Raw genomic sequence first — 22,831 nt, forward strand, 5'->3', positions numbered from 1 at the left:
TCTGGGTAGTTCATATCCAAGTGGCCCATCTCAGTTCCTTGTGTAATATCAGGCTCATGATCATAAGATCATAGATTTAGAGCTTATTTAGTCTAATCATTTCATTTTTTAACTAATAGAGACTTGGGCCAAGGGAACTAAAATTATTTTTCCACAGTGACTGAGGTTGTAAATAGAGGGGTTCTAACTCAGGTCTTCTGACCTGAATTTAAGTAGTATGACTTTTTCTTCTGCTTATTTTCCTGAAATATGGACTGAGGGTTTTTTTGTTCCCTGTTTTTCTCACTCATACGCTCATCCTATATTCTCCTCTTCCCCCTCCTTATAGTTGCAAGCTAACATCCTTTCATTAGGATTAGGACTGGACTTGTGATCTCATTGGTATAGGAACTCCTAGGTAAGGAAATTTCCTTTGCCAAAGCAGGTTTGCACCTTTTCTGTAGTCTTAGGTAATAGTACTAATAGGCTATGTGACTTATCCAGTGTCATACAGCCAGATGTGGGATTTGAACTCAGGTTTTTCTGATTTTGAGTCCAACTCTGTCCACAATGAAATGACTGTTCCCTCTCTTTACCCAGGACCTTTCCTGAATCTCGAGGGTCTTATTTTTTATCTGGTTTTCTTAATTCATAGATTTAGGAGATCTTTCTCTTCTCACTAGTTGCGTATTGGCTTATTCCCTTTTCAGTTATACAGGGTTATTCTATATTAGCCCTGGTGTAGTATCAAGTCTGAGAACATAGTTCTTGGAAGATTATTTGAGCACAAAAACAGCTACCTATCCTAGTGCAATCTTACTACTATTGTTTCCATATCTCCCACCAAGCCAGGAATGGAGAGTGAATAGAACAGCTTTCATAGCTTCCCTTATGCCACCAGGTACGTTACTAAACATTGTGTCTTGGACCTAAGCCAATTCTTGCTCAGTCCCAATAACCTGTAGATAAATGCCTTGACCACTGTAACAAAGGAAGTTCAGAAGAAGGTCATCTTGAGGGCAGAAGATGTAGGGTTTTTAGATATGTTGAGTATGAGATGCTGATGGGGACGCCCAGTGGAAGATCTTCAACAGGAAGTTGGCAATGGAGTAGTGTAAAGCCTTACTCACGTTTGTCACATTTATAGGGTTTCCTTTTGTGTATATTCCCTGATGTTTTAAAAAAGAATATGGGTTCGAATTTGCCCATAGTACTCACCACATAGATAGTTTCTTCCCTACGTGGATTCTCCAATGTCTAAAAGATTGAATACTTATTGTATCCTCTCTCATAAAGATCACATTTATATGGTTTCTCTTGTTTGGGTCCTTTCACGTTTCTAGAAATAGGAGCTTCACCTGAATCCTTTTCCACATTCATCACATTTATAGGATTTCTCTCCCATGTGTACTCTGATAAATAATTGAGATTTGTTGACTGAAATGAAGCCTTAGCTGGACTCGTCACATTTATAGAGTTTTTCTCCTGAAAGGATTTCCTGACAATATTTTTTTTGTCAGAAGGTGGTATTTTCTCCTCTGTGGTTTCACTGATGGTTTATGTGATTTGCAAATGGAAATGTTCTTGCATTTACTGGATCCATAAGGTTTCTATTCGGTTGGGTCTTCCAGTTGACCATTTAGTTGTGCCATGGAAAGGCTTGAGCCCATTTCCATGAACCGTGAAAGGATTATTTCTCAATAATAGATAATTTTCACAGAACCACAAAATCCCATATTGGAAGGGACCCCAGTAGCTATCTAATCCAACTGATTTCAGAACAAGGCTCTCCTCTTAACATACTTGGCAAGTACTTGCCCAGCTTTCACTTGAAGACCTCAAGTGAGGGGAAATTCAGTTTCCTTTCATAGTCCGTTCTGCTTTTTGATGCTCTGATTATTAGCTTTTGTTCCCTCAAGGTGAAGCAATGTGGAGCAGGAATGGGTCCCACATGTGTAGAGAGGCCCATATGTGGCAAGGAGACCAGTCCTTGTGTGGCTTAAAGGGAGTCAAAATATCCATCTCTGGCCTCTTCTCCTCCCATCCTTCTCCAAGGGAGACTTTAATTCCTGCCAGGAGTGGAAGCAGGAGGTTGGGGCCAGAGGCCACTCTATACAAAGAGAGGGGGTATATCAGGCTTGAAGTATATCCATCTGTTCCCTTAAATATTATTCATTTAGGGGACATTCATCTTAGGTTCAAGCTAACTTCTGATTGCTTTGTCATAGAAACCCCAAGCTCTTTCTCTAAGGCTTGACCCCCTTACCCACCTAATACCAGTTCTACTATGAACACAAATAGGAATTATCAAAGAAACTCACTTATCTAAATCATAGTAAAGCAGTAATCAGAGGAGGTACACATAGGAGGATATATACCACTTAATATAGAATGAAGGAGTTCTCCCATTGGGAGCAAGTTAATACAGCTCAACCAAGAGAGGATCTTGGATCTCATCCAAGGAGAAACTCTCCAAAGTTTCTAGTGAGGAGGGAATGTGAACATAATGGAGACTACCCACTCCTCTCATGTCTTCCTGGAGTCCTTTCCTTCAGCAACCTGAAGTAGGCCTGACTTCTTCCATCTTCTCTCTCAATGCAAAGATGACTGACTTAGAGAGTACCCATTGGCTGAAAAGCTCCTTCCCTTACATAGGGCAGGGTCTTCATCTCCACCAATAAGGAAAGTGTCCATACCAATGGGCTTTGGGACAGAGGTTATATTTATATTTATTAAGTGAAGCTCTTGACTTCTGAGTCATCAAGGAGTTATATCCTACATCAATGTTGTCTCTCCCATGGGCATGAAATCACAAATATTTGAAATATTGGAGTATTAACATCTACTATTCTCTTTTTGATGCAGCTGTTGTAAAATGATGCTCACATGGGTTGACATAAAGCAAAATTAATACTGCAATTTGAAATTCCTGGGTCCTTGCTTAATTTTTCCTTTTTAAAAAAACTTGGTTCTATTATACACAGTATCATGAATATTATGTGTTGATCAACTGTGATAGACTAGATTCTTCTCACCAATACAATGGTACAAGAAAGTTCCAAAGGACTCATAATGGAAAAGGCTCTCTAAATCCAGTAAAAAAAAAAAAGAACTGTGGAATATGGATGCCGATTGAACCATACTATTTCTTTTGTTTTTCAGTGCTGTTGTTTTTCTTTTTTGAGGTTTTTCCTTTTTGCTCTGATTCTTCTCTTATAACATGACTAATGCATTAATATGTTTAATGTTATTATATATACATATATACATACATATATATACATACATATATATATACACATACACACACACACACACACACACACACACACACATATATATATATATATATATAAAACCTATATCAGATTACCTGCTGTCTAGGGGAGGGGGGAGGGAGGGGAGGGAGGGAGAAAAATTGGAAATTGGAAATCTTATAGGGACAAATGTTGAAAACTATCTCTACATGTAACTGGAAAATAATAAAATACTTTTATTAAAAAAAAACCCCCAACAAATCAGTTCTATTTATGAACCCTTCTCTCCCCTCTCCCCAAAGCCCTCAGGGTCTATAATTGTTCCTTCTTAACTCTGATTATGCTTGCCTACCTATCCTCAATACATTAACTCATGGGGTTTTGGTTGTTGCCTGTGTACTTGGAACTCTTAAAACAGGCATGTTGCTTAGATTGCCCATCCTAATGTGCCTCAATTCCTTATTTGTAAAAAGATTAGGTACTGGGATTACACTTGTGATTTCATTGGTATAGGGAACTACCAGGTGAGGAAATTCCTTCTACCAAGATAGCTCAACACCATCACTACAATTTAAAGTCTTAGAGAATTACCTGGAGCCCTGAAAAGTTAAATGACTTGTCCAGGGTCAAACAGGATGTGTCAAAGGTGGCACTTGAATTTAGATTGTCTTGATGCTAATGATAGTTCTCTATGCCTCCATGGTGAGGGGTTGGACTAAATTACTTATGTGATAAAATAATGAGATTTAGCTGATACTCAAAGGCCCACCTGGAGACTAATCTAAACTGATTGAATTAAGTGAGAGTGATCGGCTGCTGATTAGCCTACTTCAAGTTAACTAGATTGTAAGCACACCTAGCTAGCCCTTAAGAAGGTATTATTCTCAGAAGCTAAAGATTTTGAACTTAACTCGAGACCACCTTCAAGTCCAGTGAACCAATGGATTTGGATGACACTAACCAATCAGCTTGAAGCAATGTGTAAGGACCGCCCATACTCTGGACCTATAAAAGGTTTCCACACTGTTTTCTGGAGAGTTCATGATTGAAGCAGGCTCATAGTGGAGGACTTGAGGAAGAACCAAACCAGGCTGGAACTCTAGGCTAGAAAGGCCTTTTCTTAACTTTCTGAACTCCACGTGAATACCTGGTATGCTTTAATAAATGCTTAATGCCCAAAGACTGGTGCTAAAGCTTCTAATTTAAGGCAACCACACAATTTATATTTTAAACATCACACTTAGAAGGCTCAAAATCAAGAGCAATAAGGAGGGAGTGAACAAGAGGCAGTGTCTTGGAGTCTGGCTGCAGGGATCTCATGCAATAATAATAACTAGCCAGTTGATCATTGAGCATTTATTGAGCAACTACTATATGCCAGGCACAGTGCTAAGGTGCTGAAAAACTCAGCAAAACTCAGTGTCTGCCACTAAAGAGCATTTTAAAGCCCTTGAAGGTTTGCAAAGCACTTTGCAAATATAATTTGAGACTCAGAATAATCCTGTAGGGTAAATGCTATTATTACATGAGATTACATGTGAGGAAACTGAGACTGAGAGAGGTTAAGGGATTTATCCAGGGTCATACAGCTGGTAAGTGTCTGAGGCAAGATTGGAACTCAGAAAATGCAACTTGGGCCAAGCTTGGAAAAGATTTCAAAATGTTGCCCTCACTTTTCTATGGGTGTGTACATCTTTTTTATCACAGTTGTGTGGCCCATCCTGTCATCTTTCTTTGGATTTGTCTTACGTTGTGCTGCCTTCCTCATGATGGCAATAATCATTTTCAAGTTGTTGGGGATACCATCTCAGCTCTTAATCATATTTATTCCCCTAGTTTGCAAGTATAGGTGGTCTCTAACTTAAAAACACTCAATTTAGAACAATTCACACATAGCAACGTCTACTTTCTCTACCTCCTTCCCTGCTGCTATAGTCCTCCCTAAAACAGCTTTCAGAGTTGTCCATCTGCTGAAGTGTGTAGTGAATGTTATGCCACCTTGTGAGTTTTGAGAGTCAATTATTCTTTTTGGGGAATGGGAAAAGCTTGTATTATGTCTTATATTATTATAGCGGGATCATATTGAAGCACATCTCATGAGGCTTTCATGGGGATAGGCCTGTGCCCTTCTGGTAGGTCCCATATTCTAGCTCCTTACTAAAAGACATATATAGCCAGAGGCTCCAATCTGGTCCCCATCATTCCCATTACTGGGGACCTCTGTTGAATAGGATTAATGACCAAGCCAGGAGGAACTATCCACTCAAAAAGGAGAAACGACTTCCCTTCTTTCAGTTTTCATTCATTCAAATGTGTGGCCTGAGACTCTCAATAGTTTTCTTTTGGATTCCTCATGTGGAATGGATTTCTTTCCTCTCCTTTTCCCCAACAGCTGCTACGTGGGCTTACATACACATTACAGTGAGTACATTGCTTGCCTAGGTGATACTAAGATTGAATGTCAAATTTCAAAATGCCTCTTCTGCTTTGTGCTTCTTTTCCTGAGCACAAGTGACAAAATGGCAACCCGTAAATTGTTATTTCTGACCTTGGCAGCTACCTTGTCAGTGTGAAGAGGTCAGGAGATTCTGGGTGGCAAGAGGTGCTTCTATAACCACCCCTTCTCAGAGGAGAGCTTGACCACTCTGAAGAAGATAAGCCATGCCTTACAGGCCAGGACTAGATTTTGAGTTGCCAAACTTAGATAGTTCAGGCTGAAGTGGAAGAGGAATCTCATCAGCACTTCTGCAACTCTCCCTGGGGAGTATTTTAGTAGTAATGGCTTACTATTCATGCTTTCAGTATTTGTCAATGCATGCATATGAGTCCTTGGTGTTTTAAGCATTTCCTATTTGGTGGAGGAAATTAAATAGTGTCCTATAGTTGATATCTACTACTTTGTACATTGAGTAACATTCTAGAAGATATCCTATAAATTCCTTTTAGGGGAGACCCTGGACATGAACCCAAATTAAACTTTGTTTAAGGAAGTTTTCCTGGAATAATGAGGTGTGGGAGCGTAATAAGCCAAAAGTGCAAGAAATTCCTGAATCCTATTCTTTTAGAGGTCAGTCTCCCCCCAGGACTGAACCTAGTTCACTTGAGTTCAGAACTGGGACCATTTTGGAGGAAAAGGGCGCCTTTTAGGTCACAAGGAACATTATATTCCTATATTCCCCTTTAGGTTTATGGAAAAAAAACAACCAGTGACTTTATTACCTAATGTATGTGTAGGAAAATGTGGTTGACTTACCAAAAACCCACCAAGAATGAAGAGGCTTCTTGATTGGCTATTTGATCAGGACTTTTAAAAAATGCATTAATAGGTGCCAGGGCATCTGGATGGATGGATCCCAATACTGGTACAGGCTGTTCTGGAGAAAAGTGGTATGAATTTCTCTAGGACCAAGAGAATTATGTGAAACTAATAGAAAGGCTTTGAGGCCTTATCATGGTTAACCGTTTAGACAAGGATAGATTTAGTTAAGTGATAGAGGGCAACTAGTTTCATGCGGACAGATGTCTTATTAGGCACTTTTAGTTATCTGTAATTTTATCGTGGTTTTCCTGTAAATGAAAAGAGGTTTTGAAATTACAAAATGCCAAGGCTGAAGTGCTAGAAACATGATGGGAAAGTGGAACATTAGAATCCTTCCTGGAAGAAAGGAGGAATAGCTTAGTACTCTCAGCTACCTTCTCGGTACAAAGGGACTGAGCAACTTTGAACCTAAAGGGATGAATTATAATATGTAGAGACATCTGAAACTATACTGCATATGAGCTAAGAACATTCAGTATGAAATCCCCTGAAGTCAGGGGAATCTTTGAAACAATAGATTTGGAGAGTAGTAGAATAAAATGTATTACGATAGACGTGAATAATCTAAGATCTCAATCTAAGAATTGACTACTGACCAATAGGCTCTAGTGCCATGCTGCATACTGGTATATTCTTCCTCCACCAGGGGTACAGACTATTTCTTTGTAGAATTATACCTATGTGTTCTCATCAAAAGTGCCCCAAAATGGAGGTAGCATGGTATAATAGAGAAAGTTCTGGTTTTGGAGTCAGAAAAACTATGTTCTAATGCCTGCTCTGCTGCTTAATACCTGTGTGACCTTGGGTAAGTAACAACTTCTCTGACAGGTCTCAGATTTCTTATCTTTTTTTTTTTTTTTTTGAGAGACACTGAGGGTTAAGTGACTTGCCCAGGGTCACACAGTAAGTGTCAAGTGTCTGAGGCCGGATTTGAACTCAGGTCCTCCTGAATCCAGGGCTGGTGCTTTATCCATTGTGCCACATTGCTGCCCTTCATATTTCTTATTTTTAAAGTGAGAGGGTTAGATGACGATTAAGGTCACTTTCAGCAATAAATCTATAATCCTATGAAATGTAGCTATCAAAGACAATTATAGGCAGGAAGAGTAACCCAGATGGCAAAGCACTGGCAATAGAATTAATAAAGCTTTTTGATCTTGAAGGGATTGGACAATAGATATTAGAAGATTGGGACTATCAGGAGTGCAGTCACAAGTTTTCTTAGATAAATGTCTTATTTATAAATGGGGGGTGTCTTGATCATAAAAGGAGACGCAAATTCAGGCAAAGTTAAAGGTGCACACTGAACTCATAACAAACTCATCCAGAATGAAAGAGTCTATGTCCTTTAGTGAGGTTAGTTTGGAAGAGGGGTCATTAAAACATTTAAAAGAAATATATCATATCTTGATCCCGATAAAAAATTTTCAGGCTTGGTTATGTCAAAATACAATGGCTTTTTAAACTTGTTTTTAAAATACCAGTAAATAGGAAAGAATATAAACTGAAAATATCCAGGGAATTAAATTACCTCTTAGCATATGGATTGTCTTCAGAGAGTTGTGGTGACTTAGGATACCCAATACATCAATACAGCCAACTTTTGTACATGATAGGCAGGGTTCTCCTACTGCTGTTTGTTTGTTTTTTAATTCTCACCCATTTTCTCTTAATTAATGTTTTTCATACTCTCCAGTCTATGACTAAAGTGAAACTTGGGGATTGGGAGGAATCGTGACTTGGCCCTTACAGCAAAGCTTTGTCCTAGTTCCTATGGAGAATTTAATGAAAAATAAAACACTTAATGACCAAATATGGTAGCTTTGGTGCAGCACTGAAGTCCTTCTAAGTTTTTGCTACCAACCCTTTACCCCTTGTTTGGAATTCTGAGTAAATGAACAAACCTGGAGTTATCTTAAGTATTTTATTGAGTCTACATAGCTTCAGGGAAAAAGTTTGGAGAACAAACCTACTGTCCATAAATATGTGATCTGAATCCTCCTCCTCTTTCCCATGTATACATACACTTCCATGCAGCTGGCTATGTGCTGTTGCCTATTTCTATGACACATGTGTTCTGGCCCCTTGCTAAAGGAAGTGTCTGTTCCAGCAATTCCTATTATGTCCTTTAATTCCTGTCACTGGGGTTGATTTGAAGATGATTGACAATTGAGTCAGGAAGAACCACCAACTCAGAAGTCTATGAAAAGACCAAAGAGAAAGATTTCTCTTAGAGCTCACTGCTTTGGGATTCTGCCGGCTCTTCCATGTACTTCCAGTGGGAGAGGAAAGATTTCTCTCTTCCTACTTATCCTGTCTCCACCAGCCGCAAGGCTCACCCAGGAAACAGCAAAAACGTGCTTGCCCTGGTGAGTCTGAGACTGGACCTCAAGTCCCAGCCTCTTTCTTCCATTTTGTGCTTATTTCCTTGAGCACAAGTTGCTTAATGGCAATCCTGAAAAATGTATGTTTCCAGCTTTGGCAGCTGCTTCATGAATTTAAGAATTCCTGGGTTCTCAGTGGGATAGGAATCGCACAACTGCCATGCTTCTTGGAAGAGGTGGCTACTACCTTCAGGATCATTTTGAACATAAGTGAACCAATGAGTTGTGTTTGGCTGTCCTAAAGATCTGGATCTTTTTTTTGGGCTGGGGGGGGGGGGGGGCCAACAGTCCCACAACGTGCTTTTGTTGTTCAGGGAGATCATAATGTGGCATTGCTTTATTGTTTTATGTTTTCAGTATTTGTTTACACATGCTTATGAGTCCTTTGTGTTTTAAGCATTTTTTTTTTGTGGTGGAAGAAATAACTATTATACTTAACAACTATTTTCTACATTAAGTACCTTTTCTAGAAGGGACACCGTGTGACCCTGTTAATATGCTTATAGTATTTTTTTTCCAATTACATGTAAATGTAGATTTAAACATTAAGTTTTGTAAGATTTTGAGTGCTGCATTTTTCTCCCTTTCTCTCTTCCCTCCCCCTTCCCGAAGCCAGCAAGCAGTCTGATATGGATTATACATTACAAATTATGTTAAACATATCCACATTAGTTATGTTGTGAGAGAAGAATCAGAACAAAAAGGAAAAAAAACCACAAGGGGCAGCTAAGTGGCGCAGTGGATAGAGCACTGGCCCTAGATTCAGGAGTACCTGAGTTCAAATCCGGCCTCAGCCACTTAACACTTACTAGCTGTGTGACCCTGGGCAAGTCACTTAACCCCAATTGCCTCACTAAAAAAAACAAAAACAAAAACACAAAAATAAACTCCACCTGTTAATACATTTTGAGGAGACCCTGAACATGAGCAGCTAGAGCCATTAAGTGCAAGCATTAAAGGCAGCTAGGTGGCTCAGAAAATAGAGAGCTGGGCAGGGAGTCAGGAAGACCTGAGTTCAAATCCAGACTCAGATACCTACTAGCTATGTGACCCTGGGCAAGTCACTTACCCTCTGTTTGCCTTAATCCACTGGAAAAGGAAATGGCAAACCATTCTAGTATCTTTACCAAGAAAACCCCATGGACAGTATTGGCATGCTGTGGTCCACAGGGTCATAAAAAGTTGGACATGAATGAATGACTGAACAAACAAAGATGAGCCATACTCAAAGCCCTGTTCTAGAGAATGAGCCAGAAAGAATGAGTTGCTTGATCTTTTCTCTTTAGAGTTGGGCTGTTCCCAGGATGAATCCCAGCTCTATGTAAGTTAAGATCAGAGCCTTCTATAAAAGACCCCATTGAGCTGTGGGTGACAAGAGGATATTTTAATTGCTATAAGGGGCATAAAAAGAACTTTATATAAGGAAAACTGATTAAATCAGCCCTAAAGGAGACAGCCTTTCAAAATGCTGAGAAGAGACACAGACTGTTCTGAAGACCTGTTTAAAGGTGAAACACTGAGTTAAAGATGGTTGTGGTGTACTGTGGTCCATTGGCTAATTTGCATGTGATTGCTTTCAGAGTGTTGAAGAATATGATAGAATAAATTATATGCATCTGGGAGACTAATGTAATCCCTCACATATTGGAGGAGGCTGGGGAGTCTGTTTCCAGCAAAGTATGATGACTCATAAATGTACTAGTCAGCCTAGGCCAGCCTCTTGTTTCTGGCTCTACCTAGTTAGCTGGCATTGGAATGAGACCAGAGTTATCACTGCCTATCAATCAAATAAGTCTGGAGATTACGGGAAGATTACAAACATACTGTTGGGGGGCTTATCCAACAGAAAGTAGAATTTGTTAATTTTATATAATAAGTTGGAGATGGGCCACTGCCTTGATTTGAAGCATTAGAAGCCGAAAGAAGAAAAGGAGAATATAAGAAAGGTAGGAGACGACCAGATGAAGATAAAAGCAGAAGAGGAAGCTAAGAGTAGGGAGAGTCAGCAACAGGAGGCAACAATAAGAACTGCTTATAGAAAAAATCTTATAAAAACAAATGTTGAAAACAAAATATAAATAATTTTAGAGCAAAAAAAATATTGAGTTCCAAATTATCTCCTTCCCTTTTTCCTCTCCCCCTCCTTGAAATGGTAAGCAAATTGATATGGCTTATACATATTTCGTCATGCACAACATATTTCCATATTAGTCATGTTGTAAAAGAAGAAACAGACCAAAAACATGAAAAAAATTAAGAAAGTTAAAAACAGTATATTTGTATCTGTATTCAGACTCCAACAGTTCTTTCTCTGGAAGTAGAGAGTATTTTTAATCATGAGTCCTTTGGAATTGTCTTGGATCATTATATTGTTGAGAATAGTTGTCATTCACATTTCATCACCATACTACATTGCTGTGGCTTTGTACAATGTTCTCTTGGTTTTGCTCACTTCACTTTGCATCAGTTCCTGTATGTCTTTCTAGGTTTTTCTGAAATCAAACTTCTCAGTGTTTCTTATAGCATTACAGTATTCCATTGCAATCATATATCACAACTTGTCTAGTCATTCCCTAATTAATGGATATCCCTTCAATTTCCAATTCTTTGCCATGACAAAAAGAGTTGCTATAAATATTTTTGTACAAATAGGTCCTTTCCCCTTTGGCAGAAGTACTTCTAAGACCAGCTCCACTTCTTGGTACATAACCATGGTCCCGAAAAGCTTCTCTTTAGTCGATACTCATTTTTTTTTTACTGGTTAAATTTCCTTTAAATAAATACTCTTAGAATTTAATTCTCAAAAAACAAACAAACAAACCAACCTGCTTATAGAATACAGGAACTGACCAGAGCTGATCAGAACTGACAGGCAGGAGCTGTGTTGGTTGGAAGAGAGGTATTGCTTTGCTGAGAGCTTATTGGCTGGAGAAAGAAGGGAGAGGGAAACCTCTCCTAGTTTGCTTGTATTGCCCGTTATGGTTTTTTCTTGTTTGAAAGGAAGAAACTTTGTTTTTTCATCTATTTTGTTGGAAGAGGAGGGTTGGTTTTACTGAGAACTGATTAGTCAGAGATGAACCCCCAGCTATTTGAAAAGCTGGCTGCAGAAGGCTGCACAGCCCTATTTCAATCTATAGTTTGATAGGGAGAAACTCCCCAGAGCCTCAGGGCAGATCTGAGAGAGCTTGGCAGTTCTGGCTTAAGGGAACTATTTGTCACAGAAAGAGCATTATGCTTTCTCAGCATCCTGACATGGGTGGCTGTGTGCTAAAAGAGCTTGTCACTGCTTCAACAACCTGATAGGAGCAGAAAAGTAGCTTTGCCAAACAATAGCATTGTAAAGACCAGAATATGAGCAGGTAGCAGAGATACAGGCTTCAGACTGTTTTCTAAAGAGATCCAGGACTTAGAATATTGCAGTTGTAAATTATGAGTTGCCCTAGGCACATGGGTTTCCCATGTACCTCCCTGTTAGTTTTCTTTAACTTTGTGCCCACCCTTGCCTTATCACAATTATAGCTGTGTGGTTGTGGCCATGATAACTATCTCCTGGGCACACCACCCCAACCTGCCAAAGGACATGCACATTTGGTTGAGTGAACCAGCCTCAGCCCAGGGAGAATGAGAAACTGGAGGGATTTGGGATTTGGGGCCATACTTGGGCTACATACATAATCCACCTTCTATTCTTTTGCAATCTCTCCTTTACTTCTCTCCAAATGCCACTTAAAAATCATACAGGAATGGCCCACCATGAGTGTTGGCTACTGCAATTTGTGCATCCTTACACATGTTCAAAGTCCAAGTTCTGTTGTCTTCGTAACTATGCAGTTGTAACTGCATATCATTGTCTTGGTTTATTCTTTGTTAATTCTGAATGTTTTCTTGTTATCTTAATTTTTGGTTTCATTGATGCTAATTCTTGTCAATTTAATTCAGTGTGCATTTATTAAGCACCTTGTATGTACCAGGCCCTGGGCTGGGTGCTGGAAATGCAAAACCAAAGATGAGATGGATCCTGCCCTTATGAAGCTTGTATTCCATTGGAGGAAACGACATGTTCACAGATAAACATAAAACATTTAGGAAATAAAGGCAAAGAGATTTTGGGAAGGGGAGAATCACTAACAAGCATTTAAGTGTCCACTTATTACCAGGATGCTAAGCTCTGAGGACACAAATCAACCCCAAAACACAGTCCTTGCCCTCAGAGAACTCATTTTAATGGGGAAGACAACCATGAACAAACTACAACTTTGACTTGATATCATCAAGGGCAAGGAGTTGACCCTTTACTGTTTACTGACTTATCTTGGGTATCAGTTCCTTGGAAATTAGCTACATCCTGTCCTTTGCATTCTGAAGAACATGCTACTTGGCAGAGAAAACAAAGAATTGGAGCGCTTCTCAGTCTTTAGTCTTTTGTTGTCACACTCCCATTCATCCAGAGCAATTGTCATTTCCCTTTTTTTGCTTGACCTCTTTTCCCTAACATGGCTTTAAAAGCCCACAGCCCTTTTTCTTTGTTTATCCTTAAGCCTTCCTTTCCAGTCTCAGCTCATTCTGAGCTTTAGCACTTGAAACACACTATTCTTACATTATCTTGTCATGCTTTTATATCTTTATCCCATTACCTGCTTTTCCTTCCATCTTCCATATGTATATTTCTTTCAAAAGTCTAAGTTGGTTAGTGAGTTCCCTGTGCACCCACAATTGATTTCTTTAGATAACTAAAGTTTTTCCTTATCAATTGGAATAGTTTTTCTTGTGTCTTTAGAAAATCATTCTTAAGTATTGAGAGTCCCTCCTAGAATGACTTACTTGCCTATAGAATTTTAGGCCATGGGAGATTACCTATTCTTTTATTTTAATTTTTTAATAGAATTTTATTTTCCAAAATATATGTGAAAACAAAATTTTAACATCAATTTTTAAAAAAAACTTTGTGTTCCAACTTCTCTTCCCCGCTCCATTCCCACCCCCCCACCCACAAGAACTCAAGCAATTAAAAACAAGTTATACATGAGTAGTCATGGAAAAATTCCCATATTAGCTAGTTGTGAGAGAAAACAGTTAAAAACCCCAAAACTTCAGATTAAGGAATTGTCAAAGAGGAAAAGAAAAAAAAATTTGAAAAATGTGTTTCCATCTGTTTAGAGGTACTATCAGTTCTTTCTCTGCAGATGGGCTGCAATTTTCATAAGTCCTTCAGGGTTATATTGGACCACTGCCTTGCTGAAAATAACCACATGCTTCCCAGCAGATCATCCCCTACTATTGCTGTTATTTTGTATACAGTACATTTCACTCTGCTTCAGTTTATGTAGGTCTTTCCAGGTTTTTCTGATAGTATCCTGTTCATTTTAACCTGTATATAGTACCTTAAGCTTGACAGAGAATTTTCTTCATAAAAGCCCAGCAAAGTAGGTACCATATGTTTTGCCATTATAATCAAACATCATAACTATTTCTCTCCATCCCACTCCCTTCCCATGACATTTACTCTATCTTTTTTTTAATCTATTCCTCCTCAAAAGTGTTTTACTTCTGACTATTCTCTCCCTCACTCTGCACTCCCTTTTTTCACCCTTCCTTCCTTATCCTCTTCCCCATCTACTTTCCTTCAGGGTTAAATAGATTAGTCCTCCCAATTGGGTATGAAAGCTATTCCCTCCATGAGCCCACTCCAGTGAGATCAGGGTCCCTGAGCTAATTCTGTGTTCTAAATTTTTCTTCCTCCCTCCCTCCTCAACCCTCCCTATGAGATCAAACAATTCAATATGTCATACTGGTGCAGTAATGCAAAACATCTTCATCTTCCTTGAAAGTGTTTTGCTTTTTACTGCTCTCTCCCCCAACCTGCCCTTTCCTCCTTCCCTTCTTCCCTCCTCCCCTTTTCTCCCTCCCTGCTTCAGGGCAAAAATATATTACTATACCTACTTGAGTATATATGTTAGTCCTTTGAGCCAATTCTACTTATTCTTTTTAAAAATTATATTATATTAACCACCAAAAAAGTGGAAGATAGCTGATGGGTCCAATATCTACCAGAGTTCTACACTTCCCTTTCATAAAAGGTGATAAAGCTGAACTCATGATCTGATTGGCTTTTGCCTTCCTTGACTAAGTTTCCTGGTCATGTAAGGTCATAAAAGACCCACCCACCTGAAAATTAAAAACAAAAAGATTGAGGTATTTGTCCGAGTTATCCAAACTCTCCCTAACATTCTTGATGCTATGATAAACCAAGTCTCCATAACCAATGGTGATTTCATGTGAACATGCTGAGCCTGATAATTAGAATAGTAGCAAATGAGCAGTTTGTTATCTAGTTATTACTTGAGAGGCTTGTGAGAGCAAGAAGAGAAGTGCTCAGAAACAGTTATTCCCAGTTGTATCTTTTCCTGTAGAGAGTTGGGGAAGGTCAGAGCAATGAAGAGTTGCCACCAAGGTGAGAAAGTGATCCGAGATTATAGCCAAGCCTGTAAAATAATTATTTGAGCCAAGGAGAAGGATCAAGGATTAAATCTAATGTTTTTGGGAAAGGCTTGGTAAATTAGAGATCTATTGAGAGAGAGAGAGATTGGATCAGACAATGCCTTCCTGAAATCCATCACCATCATAGTGGAGTAAGGACCCTTCCAACTTGAAGACAACCTATCTTGCACTATTGACCAGATGAGTTTCTATTTGGAGATGAGTGAGACTGAATCCATTGAAGCTAAGTGTGATCATATATTTTTTGCATATTCTTGTTAGTTAGGGCAAGGTAAACCTCATTTTGTTAAGTCTCCAATAGCTTATGAGTGTCTCATCTCATCTCCAAATCAAGCCTAAACTAACAGAATGCTGGTGTCAGGTCTAACAGAAAGCATTTCCATGTAACACAAAAAGATGGTTTTATATGAAACCATTAATCTCCATTTCATCCCACTTCCTTTAAAAAAAGAATATAATAAATTCTACATGTTACTTTCAAAAGTATCTTGCTTGTCTGGGCTTCTTAACTTCCTTCTGTTCTCTTCTGTGCATTAAAAAAAGTTTCAGTTGCTCTCTCTTTTTTTGCGTGTGTATGTCACTTGTGAATTTCTCCACCTCCAACTTTTTTCACCAGTTAAAAACCAAGAAGGAAAGAAAAAAACAGCATTGTAGCAAAATGAATCCATACAATGGCCATGCCCCCAAATGTGTAACTCATTCTACACCTTAAGTACATCTCCTCTTGGTCAGAAAGGTAGATAATGTGCTTTATTGTACAGACTTGAGTGGTTATTGCCATGATCAGACATCTTAAATCTTGCATTGTCCTTTCATAACTTGTTGTCCTGGCTCTGTTCACTTCTGTTTCCTCCTATTACTTAGCACACTAAAATAGTCTTTTCTCATAATTTCTTATGGTCTGATAATATTTCATTACATTCACATAGCTCTCCCCCAGTTGGTGAGGACTCCCTTTAAATTATGATTTTTTTCATTTTCCTTTTAATCTTTCCTTTGGGATCAGGAAATTTGTGTTTTTACTATTCTCTTCCTGGTATTCTTTTCCCTCTCAGCTTCCCTCTCCGTCATTTCTTGAGTGTCAATTTTTTCTCCTGTTGAGTTTGATATATTTCCACCTGAAACTTTGTGTGTGTGTGTTTGTGATTTTTATCTGATTCCTGCTCCTGGTACACCTTTCTCCATTTTGTATATATGCTCTTCCTTCTCATTCACCCCAATTATGAAAAATAGCAAGTTCTACCCGTTTTCCTCCTTTCTACTATATTCCTTTTATCATCCTTTCTCTTTGCCCTCTTAAAACTCTCAGAAAACTCCCTCCCAACACACACAACACACACACACACACACGCACGCACAAACACATACACACACACCCCTTTTTCTTATTTAACTTGCTCAATAACCCCTTGATGAAACTTTATGGTTCTGAAGTGTAAAAAAATTAATAATTAGTTAATCTAACCTGGAAAAAATTATATAATTGGATTTATGAAAAATTATGATTATATGAAAAATTATAAGCTTAGAGAAATTATAATTGGGCCGTAAGTCCCTTCGTGGTTGCCATTCTAATGTGAAAATATTTTTGATGACTAGGGCTAATTTGGGGGCTAATCTGACTGGGGTGACTAATCTGGGGAGTTTTGACTGTTTGGCTATCTGATTGCTGTTAATTTAATCTGGGCCGTTTATAAAGTTCCACCATACTACTCCACTATTGATAAGCAAAAGATTAAGAAGCCTCTTAACTAAATAATCAAATCAGAGTTTATTTATGAGATACTATTTAAAATTAAAATACAAGGAAATAAAATGTACAACCTGACTGCATTGCAGTATGTCTCTTTCTACTGCATCTCTTTCCCACCTGCTGTGCCTCAAACTTTTTTTGCCTTAGGGCACTCAGGTCCTTTATTCTAACTCCGAGCCCCTTTCACCTTGTAAATCCCCTTGCTTCTAACTTTCCTCTCCTTACTGCCACTGCTGAACCTCTGTGTTTCTCTCTCACCGACCTTCTGTCTGTCTGCTCCATCAGTTTGCCCTTCGGCCTCTCTTTTCTCTGCTCCTAGTCCTGCTCGTCTTCTCCTGCGTCCTTGTAGCCCCCTGTCTGTCTTCTTCTGCCCTTCCAGTCTTTCTAATCTCGTCAGCCACCTCTTGCCTCTCTATCTTGTCCATCCCATCAGCAGCCCCCCTGGGTCTAACCCCCAGGTCTCTCTCTCTATATATATATCTTTCCTTGTCTCCACTCAAATCTTGGAGCTTCCTGCACCCACACACCAAGCTAATCTGCTAGCCAGGGGTACGCTCGAGCCTCATATGCTACACCAGAGCCCAGCCTCTCTCAGATACCCCCGCTCAGGTTGGAGGGAGCTGGGGGCTTTTTCCCCCCAGCTGTCTGACCTGGCATCTTGTACAGCCCACGGGGCTTTTTGGCTCAGCTGAAGCAGAGGGGGAAGGGCACCAGCACCTCCCACGCAGAAGAGACCCTGAGGGCCTAAGGCTTTCTAATCTCAGCCCAAAGGTAGGGTCCCCAAATCAAAATAAATTTCCACAGAAGAGACTGCATTTCCCCTCCACAATGGAATTAACACTATTATAGAGCCTTATCAAATTGCTCAAATATATCTGTCTTTTTAGGTTTCCCTGGACTTTTGTATTTGTATTCCAAAGTTCCTACTCAGTTCTGGTCTTTTAATAGAAATGCTTGAATGCCCTCTATGCCATCAAAATCCCATTTTTCCCCTGAAGAATTAAATTTAGCCTTTTCAGGGTATCATTCTTGGTTGTTGAAACCTGTATCTTTTGCCTTTCAGAATGTCATATTCAAAGATCTTCTCTTATTTAATGTAGAAGTTTCCAGGTTTTCTGTGATTCTGACTCTGGTCCCTTGGTACATGAATTCTTCTTCCTGGATGCTTCCTCATGTGGTAGCTCTGGATTTTGGTTATGACAGTCCTTGCATTTTTCCTTTTGGGATTTCTTTCTGGGGTTTGTACATGGATCTTCCCTTTTTCTTCTGATCCTAATAGCTATGAACAGTTTTCATTTAGGATTTTTTGAAATATAGTGTCCAGGGGGCAGCTAGGTAGTCCAGTGGATAAAGCACTGGCCCTGGATTCAGGAGGGCCTGAGTTCAAATTTGACCTCAGACATTTGACACTTATTAGCTGTGTGACCCTGGGCAAGTCATTTAACCATCATTGCCCCCAAAATAAAAAAGAGAAAAAAAGAAATGTAGTGTTCAGAACTTTTCTAAATTCATGATTTTTAGGAAGTCCCTGACATTCCTGGGATTTTAAATTTTGGAGTATTTCTCAAGACATGATTGGTGTATTTTTTCATTTTGCCCTAAGGCTGGGTAGTGTTCATTTAAGATTTTTTGAAATAGGGTGTCTAGCTTGGGTTGTTGTTGTTGTTTATTTTTTTTGTGACCACGGGTTCAGGTAATTCAATGATTCTTATATTATCTGTCTTTTACATGTTTTTCAGGTTAATTATTCTTGATAGGAAGGAAGGAAACAAACATTTATTAAGTACCTACTATGTGCCAGATGCTGTAGTAAGTACTTTACAATTATTCTCTCATTTGATTCTCATAGCAACCTTGGGAGGTAGGTGCTATTATTTATAAATAAGGAAACTGAGGAAGACAGAGGTTATGTGACTTTCCCAGCTAGTAAGGGTCTAAGGCCTGATCTGAATTCATGTCTTCCTGACTTTAGATCTAGAATTTGATGTCACTTAGCTGCCTCATAGGAAATACTTTCAGTGTTCTAATATTTCTTTTTGTTTCATGCAATTACTGATTTATGTTTTGTCCAACCTAATTCTCAAGAAGTCTGTTACCTGAGTGAGATTTTCTACCTGCTGAACTAAGATATATGTTTATTTTTATTCCACTCTTTTAAGTTATAATATTTTAAAACTCTTACATCGTTTTCAGGAATTCTGGTAGAGCTTATGTCAGTTTGTTATTTTCTATGATATGGAGTTATTATGATGGGTTTGTGTCTAAGGCCTTGTTGGCTCCATTTATATGCATGTACATATGCATATGCTATGTACATATGCACATACGCATGCATGCACACAGACATATATACATACTTACATACATACAATCAGCAGTATTTTCTTCTGTTTATTCCATTATCCAGCCTTACTTCCTGAATTGGACTATGTCAGGGCCAGGCTTTATGCACTTTGAGAAGGAATTGTACTACACCAGCATGGTCTGATCTAAGGCATGGACTAATTATTGTCCTTCTGGGATGAGTTCCACAGGCATCCAGCGTCTGATCTGGGGTCTGAGTGATGGAGTTGCAGAAGCCAGTCATTACTCTGTAGATCCTGGTCCATGAACTGGAAGGCTTCTATGCACTGTGCTACTGGTTCCTAGCCTTTTGTGAGTGTACTCTTTCCCTAGTGTCCAAAAGCTTCTTGTGTAGACCTGGGCTGAAAAAGTCCACTCTCTGTATGTCCTTGGATTCTTCTGTCATGACTTGGTTTGGCGCTTTTTGTTCATCTTTGCTAGAGTAGTTATGAGAGGTCAGGGTTGTTCTGTTCCTGGTCACTGTCTTGAGGAGAATCGTCATTAACATCTTTTAAAGGCTCTATTTGGCATTAAATGACCAGCAGATCTAATCAACAGTGACCCAGAAACCTACTAGTGGCTGTCATTCTGGGAAGCACCCCCTACAGAGATACAACCTGGCAATCACTCCTGCAGGTGCTTCAACCCTGACCTCTTCAGCACCCATAGCTTCTGAATACACAGAAAGGAAAGTTCTTGTTACCAAAGTCCTTGGCACTGTTATATGGTTCAAAAACAGAAACAGATAAGACTTTGTCAGTGGAAACAACATTAAAGAAGATTCATTACCACCTATTTCGCAGCTGTACCCTAAGGACCATGAGACCTTTCCTTCTGACTTATAGCTGAAATCTCCTATGTATGTCATCATCCTTATAAGAATGTGAATACCTTGTGAGCAGGTATAGCTTAGCATAGTGCCTAGGGCATATTAAGAGCTCATTCACTCATTCAGAACAGGTGCCTGGATAGTACAGTGGATAGAAGGCTGGGCCTGGAGTCAGGAAGATCTGAGTTCAAATTCTGCCTCAGATCCTTGCTGTGTACCTCTGCTTGCCTCAGTTTTCTGGGCCGTACAAGGAGGATCATAATAGCCCCTATCTCCCCGAGTTGTTGTGAGGACAAAACGAAGTAATATTTGTAAAGTGCTTTGATTCTTCTTCTTTCAACCAAGGACAACTCGAGCCTAGTTCAACAGGCATGAAGCCCTGGGCATTGTGCTCTATGGTCAGATTTACTTATCCAGTCCCAGTCTCTCTCCTGACCTTCAGTCTTGCCTCTCCAACTGCCTTTCAGACATCTTGGTGGATGTTCAGTAGACATCCTAAATTCAGCATGTCCAAAATGGAACTCATCCCCTCAAACCCTCTTCCCTTCCAAATTGCCCTTTTACTGTTGAGCACTACACCACCCTCCCAGTGCCCAAGCAACTTAGGCATCACCTTTGGCTCCTCGCTCTCTCCCCATCCCCATCCAATCTGTTGCTATTATCTGTCCCCCAGATGTAGCATGGGGCATCATGTACATAGCTCAAAGGAGGCAGAATAGACATCTCTAGCTCCTTCTCCTCCACTCTTCTCCAAGGGAGACAAGTTCCTGCCAGAAAGGGAATGGGGAAGTTGGGTCAGAAGCTTGGCCACTCTGCTCCCTTCAGAGAGAAGGGGTAGCCGGCTAGAATTATATCTGCTCCCTTAAATATTGTTAGATTAGGGGATGTGGTTTTCAGTCTTGAGTTAAACTTGTCATTGCTCTTCATTAACGGGGAAAGGAGGGACACCAAGTTCTATATCCAAGGTTTGATCCCTTCCCACAACATACCAGTTTCACCATGAACATATATGTGTGTATATATATATATATATACACATATATAACACATAACAAACCCATTTATCTAAATTGATAGCAGAACAGAAGTCAGAGAAAATATACGTAAAAGAATATATAGCAGACAACAGAGTGAAGGAGCTGTCTCAGATCAGTGGAGAAACAGAGAGAGAGAGAGAGAGAGAGAGAGAGAGAGAGAGAGAGAGTCAGTCAGTCTTCAGGTCTCACCCAAGGGAAAATTCCCCAATATGGATAAGGACATGATGGAAAGTACTAGCTCCTCTCATGGCAGCTAATTCCTAGCATCTTATTTTCCCTTTAGCAACTTGGAATGGGGTTGGCATCATCTCTTCTCTCTGAAAGCCAGAAGCACTCACAGCAAATGCAGAGCTCCAAAAGACAACATAGCTGGGTTAGCATGTACTGAGATGAAAGAGACTAAAGAGCCTTGAGCTCTCTTCTCTACTGCTTTGCAAACTCCAAGCTGCCCCTCACCTAGACAGGGGACATGGCTCTTCACCAATAAAGAAAGAGTCCCGTGCCAATTGGCATTGGGATTTAGGTTATGTTAACTTCATAATTTTGTTCACATATGCCCCCTTCTCTCGTCTGAAACTGTCCACACCCTGAGGTGTGGGCCCTCGTCACCTCACTGTTGGAAGGGTTGTCTCCCTGCCACGAGTCCTTCCCCGATCCAGTCCGTTCTCTCTCAGTTGTCAAAACGATCTTCTTAAAGCCCATGTCCGACCCTATCCCTCATACCCTTCCCTCTCCCCTGCCCCCTAACTCAGTAACTCCAGTGACTGTTACCTCCAGGATCAAATACAAAATGCTCTGTTTGGCATTTGAAGCCCTTCATAACCTATTCCCCCCTCCAACCTTTTTAGTCTTCCACCTTCCACCTCCTGAACCCACCCCCCTCCCCACTTCAAGTGCTCTGATCTACTGACACCGGCCTCTTTGCTGTCCCCTGAAGAAGACTCCCAGCTCCAGGCATGTTCTCCTCTTAGTGCCAATGCCTGGAATTCTCCCCCTCCTCCCCTCTGCCTCCTGGCTTCTTTCAGGTAACAACTGAAGTCTCCCCTTCTACAGGACGCCTTTCCCAATCCCTTTTATGTGGCTTGTTTGTAATATTTGTTTTCCTATTGTTTCCCCTTAAGACTGAGAGCTCTCTGAGAGCAGGGGCTATTTTTTGCCTTTCTTTGTACCCCCAGTGATTAGCAGTGTCTTCAAGGAGTTTACATTCTCCTGGGGGTGGAAGATGCAACATATAAACAGATGATAAAGATATGATCATTTGGGAAGGAAAGAGAGAATGCTACCCACTTAGGGTATCAGGAAAGGATTCTTCTAGAAGGTGCACCTGAGCTGAGTCCTGAAGGTTTTGTAAAGACAAAGGTGAGAAGGGAGTAGATTCCTGCAGTGAGAGATCTAGCTGAAGCAGCCAATGAATTGGAGAGAGGCAAGGTAC

Source organism: Dromiciops gliroides, chromosome 2, assembly GCF_019393635.1.
Source record: "Dromiciops gliroides isolate mDroGli1 chromosome 2, mDroGli1.pri, whole genome shotgun sequence".
Classification (NCBI taxonomy): Eukaryota; Metazoa; Chordata; class Mammalia; order Microbiotheria; family Microbiotheriidae; genus Dromiciops; species Dromiciops gliroides.